The sequence below is a fragment of the Pogoniulus pusillus genome, chromosome 6, assembly GCF_015220805.1.
Source record: "Pogoniulus pusillus isolate bPogPus1 chromosome 6, bPogPus1.pri, whole genome shotgun sequence".
Lineage (NCBI taxonomy): Eukaryota > Metazoa > Chordata > Aves > Piciformes > Lybiidae > Pogoniulus > Pogoniulus pusillus.
Window position 1 is genome coordinate 44769008 of NC_087269.1, and position 25614 is coordinate 44794621.

Genomic DNA, 25614 nt, shown 5'->3' on the forward strand with positions numbered 1-25614 from the left:
AAAAAAATCTAGACTGGCATCACTAGTCTGAAACTTTCTGAAAATCCCACAAAGCACATGCAGATTAATTTATCTTTTTGATTTTGACACAAGCAAAGAGATAAACACTCTTTAGTACTCCACATAAGGGGGGGAAAAAGCTTGAAACCTGAATACCCCAAACTGCCACTGCTGCTAATACTTCTTTGGCATCATCTTTGAAATCACTTGCTACAGATGTGAGTTCTGCAAGGCAGGGTCCTTATAAAGACAGAAAAACCGAAATGGTGGCAGCAGTGTTATCAACTGCTGCCTGCAGAACAGTTTGTCACATTCTGACAGTGCCAGACAGGCTGAAGTTGGAGAAAATGCCACTGATAACTGCTGTTGCCTCTTGGGTTTATGTCTGCAGATAGGATAAGCAAGATTCTTTTAAAATGCAAACAGTTCACCTCTAAACCCGGCAGATGGTGAAGTCCGGCTAAATTAGCCCAGTGAATTTCCTTCTCGCACCCCAAATCTCTTCAGGGGCAAAGGTGTCGGCAGGCAAGCCCGCTGCAGTGCGCGGCGGAGCCTGGCTGCCATCGGCGCTGACAAGCTGCAGCAGCGCCTTACCCACAATGCACCCACCCTGCCGCTGGCACACACACACACACACACACACCCCCACACCCCCTCACGGCACACGCACACCCGCGCACACACGCACTCCCGGGCGCGCTGCGGCGAGCACAGGCACGCACGGCCCCGCGCACACACGGACACTGCCCTCGCCCCCGCCACAGAACCAACTTACCCACAAGTTACATCTCATTCAAAAAGCCTAGTCTTCCTCTGCTCCCCCTCCTCCGCTCGCCTGCCTCTCTGCTGCTGCTGCTGCAGAAAAAGGCCACATATGTCTGCAAACACTTCTAGGCAGAAACCAGCCAGTGCAGAACAAAGACAGCCGGGGCTGCCTTCATCTCAGCACAAGGCAGCCAGTAGCTATTTCCAAGCTTGTTCGCTCTCCCCGCTCTGAGGGCACCCTGCTCTGTTTCTCCCTCTCTCTCTCCTCTTTGCCTGTCCAGCTACTGCACAACACACATCAATTATTCATTGCTTGTCTCCCGGTTTCCAGGCAAAACCAATCACAGATGGAGTCTTGCTAATGGGCTCATGCCGTACTTGCCAACAGGCTATTTGTGCTCAAGCTACAACCCTCTAGAGACAATAAAGAGAATCAGGTTAAGCTTTAAAACTTCACACGTACGCGAACAGACCTAACCCGGTAATATACATGTAAGCATCCCTATGACATTGCTCAGGAGTACGTCTTCAGCGCACAGCATGGCAGAAGGCTGCTTTAAATCTTTTGAAAGGGTTTTACGAAAATCAAACGCTCAGAAAAATCTCACCTCAGCTGCATGTTACTGATACTGATGGTTTTCTTTTCTGCCTCTAGTGATCCATCTCTTGCTCTCCCCTCACACCTCTCCCTCCTCCTCTCATACCCAGGCACGCACGCACACGCACACACACACACACGCAGCCACAGTCACTTTGCCAGAAGGAAGAGAAAGAGAGGAGAAAGGAGAAAAAAAAAAAAAAGAAACCACCAGGCAGCTCACATTTCAAACTTGCAAGGAGGGGTGGTGCTTAGAACGCCAGGACAAAGCCTGGGTCTCTGGCACCCAGCCAAAACACTAAAATAAATCCCCTTGATCAATTAATTGGCAGCAACACTTGTTCCGGTCCGCACCAAAAGCCGTTAAGGGCACCGAGGCTGAAAAGTCCTTAGATTTCGGAAAGCTTACACACTTGTTTCCCCCCCTACCCTGTTTGCTGAATGCTGTTGACTAAATCCATCAAACTACTCAGGCTAATTAGCGGCCAGGGCAGCCTCGGCGGCGGAGTAGCGCCCGGGGCGGGCGGTCCCCGCGGCCGGGAGTTTCCTTCCGGACCGGCGCCGCCCCGCGCCGAAGCTACCAGTGCGGCTGCGGGGGGGCGGCCCAGGCCCGCGGCGGGAGGGGAGGTGCAGGCCCGAGGGGCTCAGCGTCCGTCGCCCGGTCCGCACCAGCGCGGCGCTCGCCCAGGCGCCGTCCCTGCGCCGCCGGGGGAAACTGAGGCACGCAGGCGGGGCGCTGCGGGATGCCGGCTAAAGTCACTGCGACCAACAGGTCGGGCGGGCCTGGGTCGTTTTCCCAGGCTGGGTTTTGCAAGAGCTCAGATCTTTCCCGCAACCGGCCGCCCTTTGCTCGCACCGCATTCCCTGTTCCCACGCTGCTGCGCATCCGGCGCTGCCCACCAAGGCGCTGGGACTAAGTTTCTGGGCTCAGCCAGGCACAACCGCGGGTGGACAGTGGAGTCTCAGAGGCAAATAAAGCCAACCAAACAGGAAGCTAATGTGACAAATGTCTTGCTCCCTCTCCGAGGGAAAAGTGGCAGTTTAAGTTGTGGCCAGCCGAGCACCAGCCTTTTCCTGCCAGCCTCCTGCGGTGAGGAGCCACTTCCTTCCCCGACACAACCTGCACAAAGCCACCTCCACCTCTTAAAGGCGCACCCGGCCCTTCTGCAGCGCAGCTGGACTGCAGGGTGCTGTGAAAAACAAACTGAAGGGAAACAACAATAAACGTGAGCTTGGGAAAAAAAATCTGTCTCTACAGCAAAATTCCTTTCAGCGAAAATAAAATGGCCTCAGCATTACTTGCCATGCTTCCAGCCACTTAACTGTGCTTCACAAACACCTCAGCAGAGAGTCTGCAACATGACAGATAGGAGCAGCAAACTATCACAGATATCAAAGAGCAGCTCTTCTCTGAAAAACGATTCCACAAAAAAGCATTGTCAGATTTCATGCTCATTTTTTTTCCCGGAGAAATCCACTTCAAACAAGTAAAAGGTACGTGTGCTTTTCACCTAACCTCCACTCCTGATGGAGCTCAAGGTCAGCCTGCCAGACAGGGCTATGCCTTCCTCTTCTCAGCCATCAGACTAAGCAGTACTGCAAAACAAACCCTCTGTAATGCTTCTGCAATATCAGAGCTGTGAAAGACTGAATCAAGTCTGTCTTCATCTTGAACAAGAGGGCTGCTACAGGTGGTACAAAACATGGGCTTTGCATGGACAGTCCTTAAGAGTGTGGGCAAGCCTTCATCTAGGGCCTCAGAGATCGAAGTGGACCTACAGGGATTGCCTGGCACAAACTCTTACACAAAATAAAGTTTCCACTGAAGTTCATCGAATTTAGGATTCAGTCACACAAAAGAGATTCTCATATGGCTGTTTTTAGGGGTTTTCAGGGTTGATGGATACTTTAAGCAGCTGTAAATTGATACAGTCAGGCTGGCAGAATTGATCATAACAAGCTCAAGCTTGTGAGGAGTGGAAAAGCAGTAAGAGAAGTATGTTGGGATCCCAAGTAGGGACCAAATTCCCTACTAACGGAACTGCATTGAATTCAGACGTGGTGCATGTGAATGAAACTTCTAACTCGCTGCACCTCTGCATCAATCCTAGACCGACACAGAATATACGTTTTTGTTCTTGTCTCAGGTTTTACCGCATTTGCGAAACACTCACAAAGTTTGTAACCATTGTGTTGCTTCGTGTTTCAATGTAACACAAAAGCAACAACAAAAAATCAGCAGCTGTGAGGTCCCAAATACTGAGGCTGGCTCCTTCCTCGTACAAACCTCAACGAGATCTTATTCTCTTAATTATTTCTGTACAGAAAGCTCATATTCCCCAGTATCCTATGTTTTCCCCTAGAACTACCATGGTAAGTAGAAGGATTGCCTTTCCCCACTGCCTCTGCAATTAAATGCTCTTTGGAGTCTACCACTGTAAGTTTCTTTTTTAAGCTGCCTGTCTTTTCAGCGGAAGTGGTTTAGAGTAGACAAATCACTTATCTAAAAATTATGTGCTTACTTCTCCTTTGACAAATCTTCAGCAGGTTTCTAATCCCACCCTGCCACTTGAAATATCACTTTCTGTGATGACATTTGAGTCACAGTTGTCAGAAGCATCAAGCTCTGTAGTTAAATGGATTAAATCACACTTCATAGCGTTCGCTATTTTGAAGGAGGAGTGGTTTATCATTTGTAGAAATTAATCATAACAGTTTTTTCTCTAGGGCAAATTCCCAATAATTTTTAAAGATTGCTATGTTTAAGCCCCACTGACAGCAGTATGTCACATTACATCACAAGGAAGGTTATCTCAGGCAGTGATAACTATTAAGACTCACGGAAGACATCTGCTACTGGGAGAAGCAGGTCTGTACTGGGAAGCAGCTTTTAAATACAGAGGTGGGAAAGCAGACTGTTTGGCTGTGCTTTGGGCAACTCTATGAAGGCCCCGGGGATCTCAGCTGTCTGGTGCTGTGCTTGCCCACTCACATCCTCAGTGGCTGCTCTGCCACAGGGCCACTGAGAAGCTCAGCCCCACAGGGAAGGGGGAACAGGGGCTTGGGGCACTCTTCAGTCCTGTGGGCAGGAAAGAGGAGACACTTATCTGGGACACCTCTAGCTGAATAAGAGAAGGACTTGAAAGATTTTCTAAGAAATCCCATTCACCTTGAAAGAGGAGGCATTGTTTGCCTGTTTAATGTATTACTGATATTACTGATCAGAATTCTCCCACATCTTAATCCTGTCAGTCACTGTTTGGCTGAAATCACCACCAGCATATCCATATGGGACTGCTGCTTTCTTTCCATGACAAGACACTTCTCTCTCAAGGATTGTTATTCTTAAAAAGTTCAAAGTCTATCTTTATGTCATGGTGCTGTGACAGATCTCTATGCCTGTGGAACAACCATTTTTATGGTGAACAAGATAATGATGTGGACAGACTTCTCTATGTTCAGGTGCCCTTAATTGCTCAACATAAATGGCACAATGCTTATCTTCCATTAGTGAGGTAGCCTTTGGGTGTAATTTTTCATCTGTCTTTCTCTGGTGATATTGCAAAATGAACCAAACACATGAACATGTGTAAGTCAAGATCACCAAAAAGAACAGAATGAAATGCTCCAGAGTGGCAGAGATCAAATCTTCCATTTGGATGCTTCAGTATTGAGTAAGGTTGTACAAGAGGTGACATCATGTTCCACTGTAATTTCATTTTGAGAAGCGTGCAGAAGGAGGAGCAGAGAAGTTGTTCAGGGAAAGAAAATGTAAGACTAAAGGAATTCTCTTCAATTAGCCATAATACCAATTATTGTCTATTGAGTCATAATGTAACCCCTTTAGCAAAGAATATTTTCTATGACCAAAGATTTAAAAGTTTATATTAGGGACCAATCTTAATTCATTAATTTTTGCTGCACTGCCGCACACAGCAGGTTAGTTCCTTAGCACTTTTGTCTAAAGCAGGTTATTTGTCCAAGAATTAGTTCCATGGATATGTATGCATTTTACTATTGATTCAAAGGACTAAAAAAGACTCCTTAGAAAGCTCACAATTACATAGCTGAAATGCACAGAATGCATGGACCAGTGGCCTTGTGGATTTTGCCTCATATTTCACAGTAGGCTAAGTTGGTCAAAGCTGTTATAAATCACAGAGCTGCATCCCACTCAGAAGCTAACCATGTACTTTGAGGGAGGGAGGGGGAATCCTTTAACTCTGCATTGTATCTTTCACGCATAACCCATTTTCCCTGGAATCAAACCAACTCCATCCAGAGAGGAATACCCAATGTAAAAAGCAAACTAGAAAAGGCTTTTGTGTGGTTTAGTCCTGTCTTGTTAAATCAAAGATTACTACATTGCAGAGCTTGCTTAGGCTTTAGTCTCTCTTCTTTGTCAAGCTTTATAAAACAAAGATAGGAAAGTTACGAAATATAGCAAGTCAGCATTTCCTTTTCTCTTGCTGCTCATGACCACTTCTTTGCATGTCCCTTTGTGTTCAATGGACCCTAAACACTCAAACACTGAATGCTGTTTTGGATGCACACAGCTATTGGACAAAACCACTCAAAACCATCTAAAGAAAGGTTACAGCCTTAAATCTAATGCGAAGTTGCAATTTTCTCATATCTATTTCCTGCTATGCTCTTTTTGACAAAATGTCTTCACCATGTGCAGGAAAACAAAACTATCTATAAAAGTACAATGAAATATGGGGGGGAAACCCTGTCAGGATTAAAGAGTGAAGCCACACATTCATCATGTTCATTATCTTTGGTTCTCTTCATAGCTATACTTGTACAGAAAACTGAGAAGCACAAGTAACCAAACTATGCAGAGATGAATAATGAGGTGCAGTAAGAAAAACCTACATCTGTAGGACAGGGCAGCAGTCAGGGAGGCTTTTCAAAACTCAAACAAAACTATGAAACAATCACTGTGCAATGGTGGCACCAGTTCAGAGTTGTCTCCAGCAGCATTTCACTTGCAACAGAGCTATTGCAGCTGCCCCCTTCCACCCCAGCCTGTCAGCCAGGGAATTCTAAGGAGAGATGGGACCACTGTCCACCTGGGATACTCTGTCCTCCTTTTATTGCTATGAGTAGCAAAATAAACACAATAAATATTTTTTTCAAACTGCTTTTGTGACACAGGAGCTTTACTGGTTTTCCAAATTTTAAATATACCTCAACTTCCAGTCAAACTCTCTGGTAAACTGGAGCATGGCACTAATGTCTTCAGTGTTCACTTCTACTTTCAGGGCTTCTTTTGGCACCTGGGCTAGAGTTCATGACTTCTCTTCTAGCAGATTAGACAGAAATGGAAACTAAATGAAGCCCTCTCTCCACTAAAATCAAAGATTTCAGCATGGTCATGTGAATTAAAAAACCCAAAAATCCACATTTTCCACTAACTTTTCATTACATATTTTTATGTCAGGTCTTTCAGACTTCCCCGTTTTCTTCAGAGAGTTTAGACATTTTTAGCTTGCTGCCACTGTGGGGGGACTATCTGATCAAATGTTCCTTTATATTTCAATCTAATCTTTTAGCATTCACATGTTCTGCAATGGACTAATATCTTTGTTACACATGAAGCAGGGCTTTAAAATGCAATGAAGAATACCACCTCTCTAAGAAAGCTTACATGCACTTGAATAAAACATTTTTCTGCTGCTCTTCGAGATGCTCAAGATTATATTCTCACTCAAAATAATATTTGCTTTTATCAAGCATGTAGTAATTTGTAGCTGAAGCCCCATCTCTGGCAAGCTATGGGTTAATTACAGCTAAGCTTACTCTCTTGCTGCTTAACAGTTCAAGGGGATAAGGAGATAGTTCTGAAGGCAGCAAGCTAATCAGGTCTCACCGAAAGAAGGCAGAGAATGATAAGAACAGCAGCTTGTGAGGCTGTGCAGGACCGAAGGGATGTAAAAGAGTAAATGAAACTGCAGACTGGCAAGTTGAAGCCCCTGTTAGGGCTCCTGGAGTTTTCTTGGCACTGTAAATGCAGTTTGTGCTGTTTTGATTGTTAGCAGTATTTCTCAGAAATATAAGCTGCACATATATTCTGCACTAAGATCTCAAAAGAATAAGTCCTCCATGAAAATGCTCAATTGCTATGACTATTTGCCTTCATTTTCCCCTTGTAGGTTATACATGCATTCATCTCCACTTGAAACATTGCTCTATTGCAGCCCTGTCCTTGAAGTGGCGCTGTGAGCTGGGCTGCTTCGACTTTCTGGGGAGTAGCTCAGTGTAAACTGTCCTCCTCCCTGCACAATCCCATTGGCCCTATGTCACTGAGCTGCCCTAATCCAAAAGCGGGTTTCAGAGGAAAACCAGGCTGTTCACTTCTATCCTTTTATTTGTTATTACCTTTTTTAAGCCAACACACTAAAATATAGAAGGGATCAGCAGGGAGAAGGAATATGTGATACAGATACCCTGTATACACTTTTGGTGGTTTTCTACAGTCTGCAGTTGCCTTGGAACATTAGTACTGTGGCTAATGAAGGACATATCTTCTCTTTTGTTTCTTTTCTTATTTAGTTTATGTCCCATACAGGGTATGCATACAGTGTAAATGTCAGAAGCTGTTATCTGTCCTGGGAGTGAACTGTGAGAGCATTCAGATGAGAAAGTTGAGATGCACCTATGATAGTGGCACTGAGCTTCCTTCCAAGGCAACTGCAGACTGTAGAAAACCACCAAAAGTGCATACAGATGTTTAATGATGCTACGTCTAACAGATGAGAGGTCACATAAATAAACAAACAGATAAAAGGCTAAACTTACAAATGAAAAGAAAAAGTTACAAATTGGTATCTATGCATCACTGTCTTGGAAAGCTTCTATTCTCAAATAGAAAGGCATTCATCATTTGGAGGCCAGCTCATGCTTCCAGCTTTGTATTGAAGCAAATCCATGTACCATCATCATACACTTTTTATATCAATGTACTAGAAGGCCATATAGAGTATTTTTAGCAGATTGGGAGATAAAGTACAGCTTAGCTTGCAAAGTAGCCTAATAAGGCAAAATGTTCTTGGTAAAGACCAAATGCAGTCAGTGTCACTCTTCCTCCTCCCATGAACTAATCAGTCTCTAAGAGCATCCCTTCATTTTTCCCATTTACTGTGCAGGATGTTCACATAAGCAACAAAAAAGACAGAACTAGAGGGATCTTTATCACGTTGTCTGTTTTGATAATCAAATATAAAGTGATTGCAGAAGAAAGAAAATGGTCTGAGAACAAAGTAATTTTGCTGAGATTTGTCAGGGGAATAGTTTGGTAGACAATCACGCTAAGAGAAACAAAAGCTTAATACTAGTTTTTGCTTTCAAAAATTGGCCAACTGCTCTCAGTCAACTCCAAATACTTGAGGCCTCATGATTTTCAGCACCACGTTGGCAGTAGAAGAAAGCTTTCATGTGCATATAAGTCTCAGGGAGTATGTGTATGTTTAAATATTAACAGTGGTGATCTTAAAACTAAAAATGTCCCAAAATTCACTGGATTACTTTGAATCTGAGAAAAATACACATTTTGACATGTTGTGGGGGGGGCGGGGGGGGGAAGAGGACAGGGATAATTCCCTAACAATTTACAAGAACAAGAGTAAACCCAGCAATTAACACAGTCTTCTGTCTTTAGTAATTAATCATATACCTGTTTAGCTGATTATAAGTCATAGCTCCAGGCTGTCTGCCTGCATTGCTAGAACACAGACAGCAACCTTTGCTAAACTAACTCCACTGGCTACAGACTGGTGCTGCAAGAGCTGTTTTCAAGGACAGCTGTACAATGTTATATGGCTAAAGAGAGTGGCAAATTAAAGATGGGTGTTCTGTCAGGAAAAGGATTGAAGACCTTATGTCAGCATTTCCCTACATTAACACGGCCTCAGATTTTTAACCCTTCACCATCTGCTATCTGGACTTAAGAATCACCTTTCTTATACAGGTATCTACTGTGCCTTATCAAATAAAATAGTGAAAATACAGTAGCTCAGAACAAAACACAGGGGTATGCACTATAGATAGCCATATATCTATATACAGAAGTAGCTGGATTCACAAAGAGCTTTTAATCCCTCTTAAACTGTGATTCAGTATAGAGCATTGCAGCTTGTTAAAGAAGTTGACAACAGTAGTTGCCCAAACATATTATTGCTACACAACACAGAAGTATCCCTCAGTGGGAGAGCATCAGTAAACATCCAGTGCATTTCTACCAAAAAGCTACACTCCACTTTCTCATTCTTACCATCCTAATTCTGCCTATTACTGTTTAAAGCAGTATATATATTTTTTTAGGATGCTGAAAGTTTTTTAGACCTACTTAGTTCAGAAATACTTAGCTTTGCAACCACAGAGGAGAGCTGTACTGGCAGCTCTTACTAAGCATAGACATAGTTTCTAGTGGCAAAAGGCTGTGACTTACATTGTCTTTGTTGGCTCCCCATTGACACTAAGTTTACAATGAAGGGCTGATGTCATCTCACCTCACTAAAAGAGGGCTTCTGGCATGTACAGAAGTACACCTTTTTACGAAGAGCAATGGCCTGAGCAACTGATATGCTCCCATGCAGCTGCGGCCAGCCTGTGCAGTATTTTGACCTTGACTTCAGTTCCAGAGCCATACAGGGCTATATCATACCCAGGGACTGTAAATCCTTCTTCTTTGCAGGTGTAATTTGCTTAGCCACTTCTCTATTGATTATCCTATTTGTGAATCCAGGCCTAAGTTTGTTGTCACGCTCTCAGAGTCTGCAGTCTTGTGCTGTATCTCTATTACATTACTTCCCCTCAGAAAATTCTCTCAGTAAAAGTTTCTATTTGATAGAAAAGAATCATGACTTGTCACCTGGGACCTGCTTCTTTTCATATAAATGCAAAACTAAAGAAGTGTTTCAGAACTTCACTGCAGGCAGTGGCTTTCCAAGAAAATGACTATAATCTAAAACACAGCCCTTGATTCTGAATGCAGTGATAAAATAAAAGAGCAGTGTATTTCCAACAACTACACATACTGCAGAGTTTTCAGTAACTAGACAATGCAGGAGACTAAATTACCAAATATTTCTCTGAAATGAAATCATGTTTATTATAACTACTGAAAATTACCCCCATTCCCTTATGTGACTAACAATATGTCATGGAAAACATAGGAAATCTAACATAAGGAACAAGCCTACAGGAGGAATTTGATGAAAGACTTCAGAAGTTCCTGTCCTTTAATGCAGAAAATTTCTGCATTCACAAAACAGCAAAGAAGTTTATTAGGAGCTTTAACCTCTACCCCCACCTCTAAAGCACTCTTTTTCTATATCTGAACACAGAGAAATACTGAAGTTCACACGACAAGATTTTTTAATAACTTCAACCATCTGTTAAATACTTTACATTCTGTTAGAATATGTGGCAATAGTACAGCTATGAGAACATACATTTACATAACCTCAAAACTATCCATCACTGCTTAACACTACTTCTTACTTATCTCTTGGAACACTGCATGGAGAATGTCTCAAAAATAGTGCTCTAATGATGTACAGGCACCAAAAAGGAATTTTGTCCGTAAGAGACCATTTGAAACAGACTGATGAAGTCAAGAGTCCTTCCAGTTCCACTGTGAATGACTGGAACTGTCCTCTTTTCAAATAGTATGCATCGTATTAGTCTTTCTGTCCACTCTATACAGCACATTACCTGGTGAGCTGATTGCCCACAGCACTGTGAATTGAGCAGCTCATGACAAAAGCTTTAGGATGGAAGGTTTTTAACACAGGCTTGTAGGTAAAAATAGAAGACTTCTATGCCTCCCCAGAATCTGTAAATGTTGTTTTCTTCTTCGTTTCATATTTAAATCCACTGGAAAGTGAACTGCAGAGCTGAACATATTCTTTGGAATCTTAACCAGAAACCAGGGCTTTTCATCACTTAATTTCTTTTAATTTCATAAAGAGAATACATACCAAGGTACTTCCCCTTTAACTACAAAATCTGCAGTGAAAGCTCAGGTGTAGTGAGACAAACTTAAATATGAAAGTACCATCTGAACAAGACACTCAAATTTAAATGTTGGACACTTCAATTTGAGAGATTTACCCTAACTTTCTACAAGTGCTCAGTCTCCTGCAGCTCAAAGTTAGGCATCTTTAAATGAGGCTTAATACATGTTAGTGTTACTCTGCAGGCCACTTATCTTGGCCTGGAGGACTGGTGCCCAGAATATGCTGTGTAGGCTTTAAAATGACTCACATCAAAATCTATCTTAAAAAATCTGTAATATACCCTGATATATGCAAAGAAAAAAAACCAGTAGATTCAAAGTAAATTGCTTTTACCAAAGGTAGGAGAAACAAAGTTTAAAAAGTTACATTTCTTGTTATTTTCACAGAATCACAGAATTAACCAGGTTGGAAAAACCCTCTAGGATCATCGAATCCAACCTATCACCTAACCCTTCTCATTAACTAAACCATGGCAATAAGTGTCTCATCCAGCCTCCTTTTAAAAATATGCCCAGGGACAGTGACTCCACCACCTCCCCCAGCAGCCCATTCCAATGGGCAATCACTCCTTCCATGAAGAATTTCTTCCTAATGTCCAGCCTAAACCTGCCCTGGCACAGTTTGAGACTGCGTCCTCTCGCTCTATCACTGAGTGCCTGGGAGAAAAGACCAACCCCCGCCTGGCTGCAACCTCCTTGCAGGTAGTTGTAGAGAGAAAGTGAATAGTAGACATATTTACAGAAATATATCAACATAAGGAAGAACCTACATTAAGCTGAAAGACCATTTCTGTGGTGAGAGACTAGAGATACTAAACCTTCAGGAGGCAGGTACTTCCAAGAAGGAAACAAAGATCCTACAGCACCTCAGATCTATTGCAGCCTTTTCTGTTCTCTCATGCTAACTCAGGGTGTCCTCTCTAAATTGCCTTTTGCTTGCTTTGAAACACCATTACCTTCCTTGAAGACAGTCTTCTGGGCAAAGGCCCACAATTTTAATATTTATAGCCCAAATAAAATTAGGGGTTATGTTCTAGTACTATCTCCACTCTAATCTGCCATCTCCTGCTGGGATTTGATGGTAGCTCTTAGCCCTGGCTGAAGGAGCAAAGTTCAGTGAACTAAGTCTCCTCACTTCAATCCAACCAGAGTAAGAGGGGTCTGTCATAAACTGCTGTATGAAAATCAGAGAGGGGGAAATGGAAGCCAGCTTTACAAAAATGGAGCTGAAAGGTTAATGAGTATCCTTCAATACTACTCCTTAACTGCTCCACTGTTTAGAACACAGAAATGATTCCTTCAGCACAGAGTCATCTAATGTTGTTGAAAATGTATTCATACTCCCAGAAACATGGTGGAGAAAGACAAGAGAAAATAGAAAGCTGTTGCCTCCAATTAATTTTTTACATTAGTGGAAAGAGAAGGATGAGAAAGAGAGAATTTCAGACTATCAGTAACTCATGATTTCTGTGCTCTATTCACATGCCAGACACAAGCCTCTGACCGCAAACCCTATCAAGGTACACTATGAGCAAACTCTCTGAAGTCCACCATAGAGTTTTCATTTTTCCACAAGAGGAGAAAACTTCTTCTTGTGTTATCCATGAAAGCAACCAGGATTTACTTCAGTTTTTCCTCCTTTTTAGTAAAAGTTCCTCTACAGAAATATTTTAGGAAGGATGGGAGTAGGTGATGACTCTTGCTTCAATTCTTTTATTGGCATCTAGGCAAAGCCATATATGACAATACTTCTAACCTAGCTCATCTCTATTGATCTGTGCTCTCTCCATTGTCTTCAGCAGGAAAGAAACCCGACACGTACAGACACTCATTCTTGTATTTCTGTTGCAACTGAATTTACATGTCTGAATGTGCTTTCCAAAACAACATAACAGGTCAATAGGGAAAAAATAAAAGGCCTTTAAATTTGGAGTTACTTGAAAGCAAAACAAGAAAGCACAGACAATTAGTTTTGGGAGTATGCATGCAAATCTCATCCACCTATGATGAGAAAAAAGTCTTGTCTTAAGTATCACTGTTGCCATCAGGAGACATTGCTAGGTTGAAGATGTATGGTCCAATGTAATTAATAGTCCTATGACTAATCGCTGTTGCCCACTTTGCTCTCTACAACTACCTGAAGGGAGGCTGTAGCCAGGTGGGGGTTGGTCTCTTCTCTCTTTCAACCAGCAACAGAACAAGGGGACACAGTCTCAAGTTGTGCTAGGGGAGGTCTAGGCTGGATGTTAGGGGGAAGCTGTTCCCAGAGAGTGATTGGCATTGGAATGGGCTGCCCAGGGAGGTGGTGGAGTCACCATCCCTGGAGGTGTTGAAGAAAATCCTGGATGAGGCACTTAGTGCCATGGTCTAGTTGACTGGCTAGGGCTGGGTGCTAGGTTGGACTGGATGATCATGGAGGTCTCTTCCAACCTGGTTGATTCTATGATTCTGAACTTTCAGCTTTAAAAATACAACTAAGTTCTTCAGACTTTGACAATGCCTCATATAACAGAAAGAATGATTCATGGGCATTCAGGAAGAAAAAAAGTTAAAAAGGACAAATCCCTCTGGCACACCACAGGAAGGCAAGTAATAAACCTGATCCTACTAAAATGTGGAACATAATTTACATGATGCCTATAAAATATTTATGTTACTTTCAGAAAAAATATCGACTGAGACACACAATTTTGTCAAAAGCATGAAAACATTCTCTAAATAATTACATCAGATTAAAGAGCTGATATTTAAGTGACAATGCTCTTTGAGCATAGTCATCCTGCAGGCAGAGGATTGCAAAGGTAAGAAGACAAAGATGCAGAAAAACAACACTTCTGTACTGTGGTTAACATTACTGAAGGTGACTATGTCAATCAACTCTAATGCAAGATAGCAAGTAAGCTCAAACACGGACTGCAAATCTGAAGGAAAACCTATACACCCTTTTAATTCTTGCATTTAACTGCCAGAGCAGCACACGGTACCCTTGAAAGAGGCAGCCAAGACAGGGCAGAGCTGGGAGGCAGCAGCACAGGGAAGGAAAAGCTGTAAAGACTGAAGTGTGCTTTGGGGAGGCAGCTACACGGGGAATTCCTGCAAATTAGACCAAATTCTGTGACCTGGTACAACTCTCCCTTCTGTGTTTGTAAATGAAACAGGGACAGAAAACAAAGTGCTCTTGTCCAGAAACTTAGGAAATAAAAGCAGTGCCTACCCCCAATGCAATTCGTGATATTTATAAAGCAGATAAAAAGGAAAGAAGTCACTATTTTGATCTCTGTTTGGGAGGAATTCAACACATTAATGTATTCAATTATATGAGTGTGTAACAGCAAATCACTGCCATCCTCACTTGAGGGAATAAACAAGTAATGAGGGCTGTTGGTATACCCTATAGGCAGGAGATGAGGGGTCACCTTGCTCTGAGGGGCACGGTGTTGGTTAGTCATACAGATCCCTCAGTCACCTGTGGAAGGACTGGCTTCCTCTGTCACTGACTGCACTGCTCTGAACTAAGTCTCATAAAAGCATGATGGTTAAACTGAAAGATTTAGTTAAATTTGGTTTCTGGCTGCTTTCAGACAAGAACTTCCAGCGGTAAACTGCGGTTAGTCCAAAAGCTCTTGCAATTGAGTTAACACAGTTCAGTTCCACAGGAGGTTCATTGCTTTTAAGAAGATTATGTAAAAAACAGGATGAAAGCTCATGACTACCATCAATCCTTTACCCTCTCTCTCCAAAATAGCAGCAGTGAGGAAATAATGGCATGATCAAGGCTGTTGGGAGACTTAAGACAGCAGCTCCCAGTTTTCTGACAGGGTTAACTCAGTTCACACCTCTTCCTTTCCACTCCCTGCTTTCCTTTACCCTCTTGTCTATCTCAGTTACAAGTTCTTCAAAGGAAGGACCTTCAAACAGTGTGCAGAGTTTCTTAGTGCAAGTGGCCTTGATCTCATACGGGAGCTTTGAGAGCATGAGTGAGTAAGATCAACCCCACAGCCAAGCAACACTGCATAGAGCACCCAAAAAAACATACATCAGATCCTTTGAAAAGTTCTGCACTTTATACTTTGGTGACTGCAGCAAAAAAAGTTACCTTCTTAGGAGAGAGTACTTTGACTGCTGCCAGTATTTGGTATAGCAAATGTCAGAAACAAATAGCTTAAGGCAAGAACAAAGGTTTTTAATAACTTGTTTTAAAAAGAAACATTTATACTTTAAGAAGGCTATGAAATACATTTCTTTTTCCTTTTAAAAAGATGAACCATTATAATCACGTGTGTGACTAACAACTGAGGTCCAGATTTGCCATGGTTTGGTTGCATTATGGGCTAGTTTACCTTGTCACCATCAGCAGCTCTTCAGCAGCGTATACAAAATGAGTGCACTGATCACAGCTAAGCTCACTTGCCAATGCAGCCAAATTTGTTACCTTGAATTCAGACTCTCTGAAATCTATTTTGATCAAGAAGTAAAGGACTTGAGTTAGATATTGCCTGGTTAATTTGGTTAGACTTGAATTACTTCTGAAAGTTTGCTAATCTTTCACTCATGCTGCAAGTGTCCACAGTCTAAGAGAATTTCATAAGTAGAGATTCTGCTCTGAGGAGTGTTACATTCCTTGAAAACTTTTCACTTTACATCTGTAGAATCAGCCAGGTTGGAAGAGACCTCCATGAGCATCCAGGCCAACCTAGCACCCAGCCCTAGCCAGTCAACTGGACCATGGCACTAAGTGCCTCATCCAGGCTTTTCTTGAAGGCCTCCAGGGATGGCAATTCCACCATTTGCAATGGCAAATCACTCTCTCTATCTCATCATCTAATGCTTACTAAGCTCTTAATCAGTAGGCTGCATCCTTGAAACATTTTCCCTTACCTTTTATTTGGAATGTTTCTCATTTAGTATATTTCTCCCCCACTAAAAAAAAATCCTAACATAGGTACTTAGCATGGGCAATGAAGCAAAACACATCATACTTTTACAACCTATTTTCACTCCTGCAGACTAAGATCTTCACAGAACAAAGGAAATAGTACACTGTAGAACAGTATCTACCACCACAGTGTGTCAACAGTGTACACACACAATCCCTCTCCATATATATTTAAATTTAATTTGCCATATATGTTTTAATTCTAATTTAAATGCCTGAATTTCCATCAGCAAAGGTTTTGGGTTCTTTTGGCCACCGTTTCCTTATTATTGGTTTCTCACTCATAGAAAAAAACTAAGAAAACATTTTCAGATCTTCTGACATCCACAGAAATTTATTTCTTGTAGTCTTTATCTAACATCTGCAATATTCGTTATTCTACCTCTGTCATGTGAAAAAAAAAAACAACTTCTCCATTCTCCTCCCAAATGTAATACCATCATTACCCTTATTCATAGTCAGTTTTCCCCTCTCATGCATCTACTGTGCTGCTGTTCCAGGCAAAGACCACTAGACATTGAGTGACCCAAGGATGCGACTGGCAGTGTGAATTCTCACTTGGTATGACAGCCAAACTGCACCATGCTTTAAAACAATTAGAATTTTTTTCATATTCCCTCTCACTAAACACTTGAGTCAAGAGATCAGCTCACATTGCTACTTTCGATCTATAAAGAACCCAAGTGGACAGCAGATTACCCTTAGATAGTAAAGCAAGTGACATCCTTGAATAAGAGGCATAAAAAAAAGCCACATAAGAGTAACAAGCATAAGCCTATTATAAAATGTGCACTTCAAACTGGCACTCAGTCTGCCCCACAGAGTTGAATACACAGAGCAATTTCTTACTGTCCCTGCACTAAAAGCCAAGGCAAGGGAAAGAGTTTCTGTTATATCTACTAACCAAAAATGTTTGTGCATATATTGGCCTTTCAGACATATGTGGTCTTATGCTCTGTCATTTCAGAGCAGACATTTAATTGGGAAGGAATGATTTTAAACATCTGTAGCCAGCATCCGAGAAGCTGGATGAAGACCACACGAAGTCTTGAGGAAATTAAAAGGGTGTGCAATTATGTCACTTCCTAGACTGTGTACTTAGGAGAGTTTAAAAAATAAACCAAACCAGAAAATTCAATAAAGAACCTTCAAAATCCTTCCTCTCTCCTTCTCTGCCTTCAAAAAAAAAATTGGTGCTTGAGCAGACATAAAGTCCATTAACATAATACCCAAGGTTTGGCCAGGAAGAGACACTGAATACCTCCAAAGGCAAAAAAAACCAGAGAATAAGAACCAATTTATTTTCAAGCCTTATGGAAACAAAGCAAAAGAGTAAATATTTAGAAGATGAAACATTACTCAGTCCTAGTGGGCCTCAAGTGTATTGCAGTAACTCAGGTTTAATGAATACACCTGTAGCACATAGAACAGCACAAGTCATCCACTAGAAGTGCCAGGGGACCAGCGCTTCAGAATTTAAGTCTCTAAATTGCAGCAGCATTGCTGATGGTACTCCCCAGACTTGAGCAACTGGACTACCTTGTTATTTCCAGCTACATCTTTTAGAGGCCAGGTTCTTTACTTCACAGAAGAGCCTAGATAAGAGTATTCAGCTAAGTGTTTTCTACATGGGTAGCTACCACAGTGGGAGAGGAAAACAGAATATGCAATTTCACTGCATTTTTCAAACCTGCTTTGCTTACACAGAGCATCACCTAAGAAACCAGAGAGTGAATAAAATTCCAAAGTTGTAATTTTAGACTGCAAACCTTGGCAAAATACAGAGCATACTTAAGTACAAACACAAGTGGAGCTTGGTTTTGATACCCTTCTTTTTAGAAGTAATTTGTTAGTGTGCTACACACACAAATAATTCTATTTCTCAACTTGAACATAAACTTTTTGCATTATCAAAAGCATAAAAATAAATGTTATTTCACTAGGCAGTTTATTATTTGAGAATTTAAACTTAGTTAGGATCAAGACAACAGGATGGTCATGGCTTAGTTCAAGCAAGGTTTATATAACAAGAGAAAAATCACAAGGCTTTGTGAAAATTTTAAGTGACTGATAAGTATTTTTCTAGATTGACAAAAGCAATCTCTAAAACTGTTTAAAAACTCCCAGAGTGGCCCAATAGCAGAAGGAAAGACTAGAGACCAATATGGTCTGTTCTATCATCATACATCCCCTTATGTAGCTGACTTGCTTTGGCTTGATAATACAAATCTTCCTTGATCCAAACTATAGGCTATAGCTTTAAGGGAAGAGGAAAAAAGCTACAAAACACCCTGCCCCATCCCCCAGAATAAAGGTAGCTTGAAAGAGGAAGAAGCTGCTTCACAACATCCCATATTGTTTGCAAGGCCCCTGGTCTTAAGCCTTCTATGGAAGGCATCTGCTCCTCTGGAACTGCAGGAACAGCACACCTGATGCTGACAGCTTTATGAGATTGTATAGAAACTTCTCAGTACAAGTCAACGTGTATAGACTGCCAAACTTGAGAACCAAAACCACATACCATTTCAAACTACTGTGCTGTCTTCATCTCGAAGTACTACAAACTGCAACATGGTCTTCACCTTCAAGGAACATACCCAAACACAAGCAGTAAAAATTCCAAGAGAAAACAAACAAACAAGAACAGTTAAAACCTCTGTGGAAAACTTCCATGTTTGTCCTCCAGAAAAATAATGCATTACCTCTATTTGTAGCATACACAGATCTCTTTTAAAGGAGGCAAAAAATCCCACCCAAACCAATTAATTAATTGATTCAATCAAAAAGTCAAAGACAGAGAAACTCTGCTCTCTGACGAGTTATGATGGCCCACTCAAAGCTGACTCAGGAACTAACATCATTGTTTCAGAAGAAACAAAACAGCAAAAGATTCCATCTTTGGCAGCTTCAAAACCATCTGTTCCATACTGTTTGAATCACTTCTGCTCAGTACAGAGATTATAGGTTTCAGTTCATTTGTGGTGGAAAAACAAAGAATGCAGCATTTTGGAGTGCGTAGGGGGGAATCCAGAGTCCTCCTGACTACTCTGAAACTGAGATATGTGAAGAAAGCAAAAGGCTTATTGCTTGTGCACTCCAGCATGATAAAACAACCCTCCCCCTCCTTAAGGGATTCCTCCTGTGCCTCGAAGCAAACACAAATTGGAATGTGCCACACTGACCTGAAAAAAGGGGGATGTGGGGAAGGAGCCCCTATTAGCCATTTTATGATGGCAAAACAATTAGTATAATTCTTTCCAATGGAAGAACTCCAAAGCTCTCATTGCAATTTGTTGTGGAAAATTCCTTATTACACACAGTATCACCAAGGTTGGAAGAGACCTCACAGATCATCAAGTCCAACCCTTTTTATTAATGTGAAGGATGTGTTTCCTCAGCTCAGAAGTTAGAGTTTCCACGACTTTCTTCTAGTACTAAAGGTCAGTAGGGTTGAAGCAGCAGTAGGTGATTTAAAGTGAGGAGCATTATCTTCTCTGTAACACAATGATTTCTCTTTCCTTCTCTCCATCCCCAAAAGACAAGCAAACAGTTCTCTGAGATGACAAGCAAACAGAAAAGGTTAGTCCCATAGCTAATTTGAATAGATCTTCAACTAGAAGTGTTCTCTGTGCAGATGACTGGGATCAACACAAGCGTTTGCGTTCACCTGCCTCAGACATTCCTATTTCCCTATGCCGTTTACCTTGCGGAACTGTACTGTTACAGTTTCCACTTCCCACTGTGTCTTCTTAGCACTTCTAAGGGGATCTGACATGGCTCTTTGTGCTGCTTTAAGCTGAAATAGCATGTCAGCTCTTTCCCAGGGAAATATGAAGGCAAACATGTCTTCCTCGACATCAAAAACCAATGCAGTCGTTCAAAACACTGCAAGACTTATCAGGACCTCGACTGACTTAAGATGTGATCGGAGAAGTCCACAGGCAAAAGGATTTAGTGAGACCTCTATGCGACTCTGTGACCAAACCGAATGTGCCACTGAAAGAGTGCTATTCAGGTACGAGATTTGTTATGCTGCAGAACATACTTGAGGCTAAGAACACAGTAACTCCTAGCCATGTAAACTGAAGAGGTAGAGAAGAACCTTAGTTAAACATAGATTTGTGCAGCCACTTTGTATTAACAGGGGATCCACTAAGTGGATTAATCACCTCTGATCTCAACATGCTCAAATAAAGCTTTCCACAGTATCACAGTATCACCAAGGTTGGAAGAGACCTCACAGATCATCAAGTCCAACCCTTTACCACAGTGCCCAAGGCTAGACCATGGCACCAAGTGCCACATCCAACCTTGCCCTGAACTGCCCCAGGGACGACGACTCCACCACCCCCCCAGGCAGCCCATTCCAGTGCCCAATGACTCTCTCAGTGAAGAACTTTCTCCTCACCTCGAGCCGAAATTTCCCCTGGCACAGCCTGAGGCTGTGTCCTCTTGTTCTGGAGCTGGCCACCTGAGAGAAGAAAGCAACCTCCCCCTGGCCACAACCACCCTTCAGGAAACATTTTCTGTACTACAGCAAATGAAAACACAGCGAGGTACTTCCCTTCCTCCTTTTTCACTTTATTGGCCCAGTTTAGGGGCTTCAGCATTCCATCTGGCATACCCAGCTACTGAAAAGCTCTGGAAATCAGGACCTGAGTGAATATTATATACCCATGGAGGGTGCCGATCTGAACCGATCTATTTTAAGGACAAAAATGTCACACTCAGTAGTGAGGCACACATCCTGCTTTGCTCTGCCCTGAAGGTAACAGCTCTACAGGTCAGAAAACAGTGTTTTCTGGAGATACTCCACTTCAGTTTCTCTAATAAGAACCTGTGATGAGCTTTTTGAACGAGACAACTATTTAGTGACAGTGGGAGACTCTGCATATCCAGGCACTTTGGCTGGTTGCTTGCCACAAGCACTTAAGAGTTGAGTTGTTTCTTAGAGTCTGCAGTCTGCCTCATGCTCTTGCAATGTATGAAATACAGATCATACCACTTGTTCTCAACTGTCCCTTAGCAGCAAGCCCAGAAAAGGAAAGATGATAATAAGAATGGAGGGTGGGAAATGGATTTTCTCCTGACTGTTTCTAGTGATCAGCAGATGACTGATTTCATATACTCTCCTTTTTTTTATTAAGATGCTTCCAAACAAAGATTTGCAAGTCCTCATGCAAACAAGAGATTGCATGATTGCTCTACCAGCCACTAGCTAGCTCTATGAAGCATCAAAAGTAACTAAGAGTGGAAATCCAGTTAGCTGGATGTGGAAAAAAAAACCCAGACAAGCCTTCAGTGAAGCCCCAGTTATAACTCAAGAAGACCTCTGGTAGCATGCTCAAAGCATAACTAAATCTGCCCAGTTAAGGTGATTTTATTACAATTTCCACTGTAATTTGCTATTTATTGAGACAGCTCCTGTGTATAAAATTACTGTGCCCCCACTTTCATCCTTTTGTAATCACGATGAACATTTCAGATATAGTATGCAAAAGATGAAGATATGACAAAGACACAATCTAAGAGAATGAGTAAAGGAATATGCTGGCTTAAAAAATTAAACTGTCATCTTAAGGAGATATATAGGATGCATTTGAGGAATACTTTACAAAAAAAGATGTTAAAAATGCTCCAGATGGGTTTTTCTTCTACTTTGACTAGCAAAAAAGACATTTTACAGTTTATTCACGAGGAAGCTGCTTGCATGATGGGTTTCTTCCTTTCTCTAATTTCCACAGACACAACTTGAGCAGTTGCAGTAGCTGCTCTGACACTCTACGGGTTACATTCTTGATGAGCAGGATGATGAGCTGCTATGGGAGAAAGGAGGATAAGGTGGGAGATACCCAACAGAGGAATGCTGATGGTTTGTCCCTGACAGTATCCCAGCTCTCTTGTTAGAGAACTGCTCCTCATTCACTGTTCAAACGGCTTATCCCTCTCTCTCTTTACCTTACCTACCAAAGGGAACCAAGTGAAGCCAAAGCTCTGATATAAGTTAGAAGCCATCTGTTACAACTATGCTGCCTTGGATTGTGATTATAGCTGCTAACTGGCATAGAACACATTACATGATACAGACAAATACTGATTCAAAGGTTAAGTATTGTCTATGGAGGAAGCCTGTGCAGGTAACAAAGCACTTTTCCAAAAGCAACAGCTTTTAGTCATAACAGATGAAATTGATGCAGAAGCCAGAAGGGTGGAAGGTAATTTTTGGGTTTCTTTAAACCCACAAAGATATGAATATATAAATGAATACATGTCATTTTCTGGCATCTACAGGAAGATGATTAAATTTAAGCTTTGGACTTTGGCAATTACCAGAGAATGGTAATTAGTAGATAATGTACAAATGAACAAAAATGCACCTTTTAATAGACAAGTCTAGATTTATTTAGCTCTCTTGCCTGGTTTTCTTTTTTGAGCTTAACTGCTTTTGATAACTTTATTAACTTCCTTTGTGGCCTCTAAGTCCCCATGGCGTGAATTTTACCAAGTGGAAGAAACCTGATCTTTTGCAGCACACCTCCCTGATTAATCCCTCCCTGGTAAACCAGGGCAGCTTTACTATGTTATTTAGGCAAGGAACATAGTTAGAAGTTCACAACCAGACCCAGCTCATTTATGAAATGTGGCTGAAATTCCCACATGGGTGTTTCTGTATAAGAAGGATCATGTTCTTGGTATTTCTACAGGGGAAATTCTTAGAAGGCTCTTAATTATTCAAGACCAACAAATAAGGGGTCATTTATTTATGACCAAAAAAAATGAAGTAATCCATGAAACCAAAGGAATCAAACCTTCTTCTGTATGACAGGCATTCCTCAGTTAACACTTCTGTCTATGTACTTACTTAATTTTTGGTCTTGTTATGAAAATGAGTTACTAATTTGGCTTTTGGAGACTGGACAGAGACATCAATTGTGACAGTGGCATCAGGAAAAATGAAGCTGAAAAGATTACTGCATTGAGCACAGACTTGCTCATGCTTGAGGTACTGTTAGCCAACACTCTTAAGAAACTTTAACACACTGACACAATTGTTCACCATTACAACTCAAAATGCCAGCAGGCAGACCTCAGAAGAACTGACAAGAGGAAAGGGGAGGCTTAAACTCCTTCCGTGCTTCGGACCAGTTATGCTCTCCTATTATTTGTTGATGCAAAAACACTGATTCAGCAAAGAGTTTAAGCATGTGCCTAAATTTAAGCAGTTTAATTAACTCTGACGTCAGTGAGACTACTTGTGTGCTTATAATTAGATATGTGCTTGCTGAAGCAGAGCCCATCTGAATAGAATCTCGTTGACTTTAATTTGGCCCTTTGTCTTTGCCCCTCATTTATTCTTTGCAGCGACTGAAAGATTAGTGCTAAGGTTCTGATTCAGGAATGCACTTGAACAACTCATCCTCACTCACAATCTGCAAAGAGGCTAAGCACATCTCAAAAAATAAGCATGGAGTTAAGTGCTTTCCTGACTAATGTCAATTTGACGACTGAAGTGCAATGGAAGAATAGTTACTTCACTCATACTGTAAATAGGGTGCTCTAGTTTTTCTAAATCCGATTAAATAACAAACCACAAAACTTCTCCATTTCTGTAAATAAAAAGTTGTGCTCCATATATTATACATGAAAATTTACAAGGAAGCAGCTACTTCAAAGAGAAATTAATCTTACATGGGCAGTAGCTTTCACTGCTGTTTGAGCCTGTTGTAAATGTCTTATTTGTTCATTTGAATGACAGCATTTAAGTCCCAATATCTGGGCTATTTTCAAGTCAAGTAAAAACAAACATAAAATAATAAAGCATTAAATGGAATTAAAAAAAAAAAAAAGGAGAGAGAAAAGAAAAAGACAATGACATGAAGAAAGCAGAGGACAGGAAGAATGCAGAGGACATGAAAACCGCTGCTCCAGACAACAGAAATAACAGTTCAAATCCGAGAGGTCAGAAGACAGCTAGGGGCCTCCACAGCAGAGCAAAGCTACAAGATCAAAGCCCCAAATCCTGCCAGGCTGCTCAGCTGAATACCTCTAGGGAAAATTTTGATGTCTTTTAACATGCCCATGCAATTGTATTCAGCACACAGATAGCATCTTAAATATGCCCATTCTTCTGTGTTTACGGCCCTTTAAAACACGGAATACATGACAGCCACTATTAACTGCAGGCACAGCTAAAGGTGAATTTCAAAGGACACAAAAGTAGAGATGGAAGAGGAAAACAGAAGGAGAATCATGAAGTGAGTTCACTGTGGAAAACATTGCAGAAAGAGTTACTTGAAATAAAAAATAAGGAACCTCCAAGTGCACTACTTTTAAAGGCTCTCTCCTGTCTATCACAATCCTCACTTATAAAGCTCACTTCAGAGTTTCCTGACCCTGCGACATAAGGTGGGACAACTTCACTGCACTAGGGTTCACTGGTAACAGAATGACTGTCAGATGCCTGAGCTACACACCAAAAGAAGCTGGAAGAGCAAAGGATTCGTTATGCAGTTTTCATTAATTGTACTAGCAAATACATAGCCAAAATACCAAAAGGTCTTTGAAAGAAAGCACGAAACCCTCATTGAAATCATGAGTTTTCAGAAACCCTATTTACCACTGGGGGCATGTGATGAGATCTCCATTTAATCAAGAACTGTTGGCACACATGTGAAGTTCTGCTTTCAAAAGAACATTTTGGGGGGAGGGAATATAAGATACAGTCTCAAATTACACTGAAGAGAAAGCTGATGAGAGAAAGCAATTGACCATCCATCTAACTCATGAGTGCATTTGGAGATCCAAGAACAGAATAAGACTGCAACAGTTGATTATTAAAACAACATGCATGAAGTGACAGAACTAATACAATCCTCTTCAAACTGTTTAGTTTGCTAAGATAGGCTGACTTATGGGGGTTGACTTACAAGGTTGAAAGAGATGTAGGAAAAAAATCATAGAATCACAGAATCAAGCAAGTTGGAAGAGACCTCCAAGATCATCCAGTCCAACCTAGCTCCCAGCCCTAGCCAGTCATCTAGACCATGGCACTAAGTGCCTCAGCCAGGCTTTTCCTGAACACCTCCAGGGACGGTGCCTCCACTACCTCCCTGGGCAGCCCATTCCAATGCCAATCACTCTCTCTGCCAACTACTTCCTCCTAACATCCAGCCTAGACATCCCCTGGCACAACTTGAGACTGTGTCCCCTTGTTCTGTTGCTGGTTGCCTGGGAGAAGAGACCAACCCCCACCTGGCTACAACCTCCCTTCAGGTAGTTGTAGAGAGCAGT

The 25614-nt window shown here is 41.6% G+C and overlaps 1 protein-coding gene across 16 annotated transcripts in view; it reads right to left on the minus strand.

Annotated features, from left to right (window-relative positions):
* ZMIZ1 (zinc finger MIZ-type containing 1) overlaps nt 1-25614 on the minus strand; it is a 359852-nt gene that overhangs the window by 99323 nt on the left and 234915 nt on the right. The window contains exon 1 of one of the 16 annotated variants that reach the window (XM_064145452.1): nt 1374-1454. The exons of 14 other annotated variants lie outside the window; for them this stretch is intronic. The gene's annotated coding sequence lies outside the window, so the exon portion shown is untranslated. Of the gene's footprint in view, nt 1-775; nt 1096-1373; nt 1455-25614 lie in introns of those variants that run through there. One more of the 16 variants, XM_064145451.1, reaches the window with a different exon arrangement.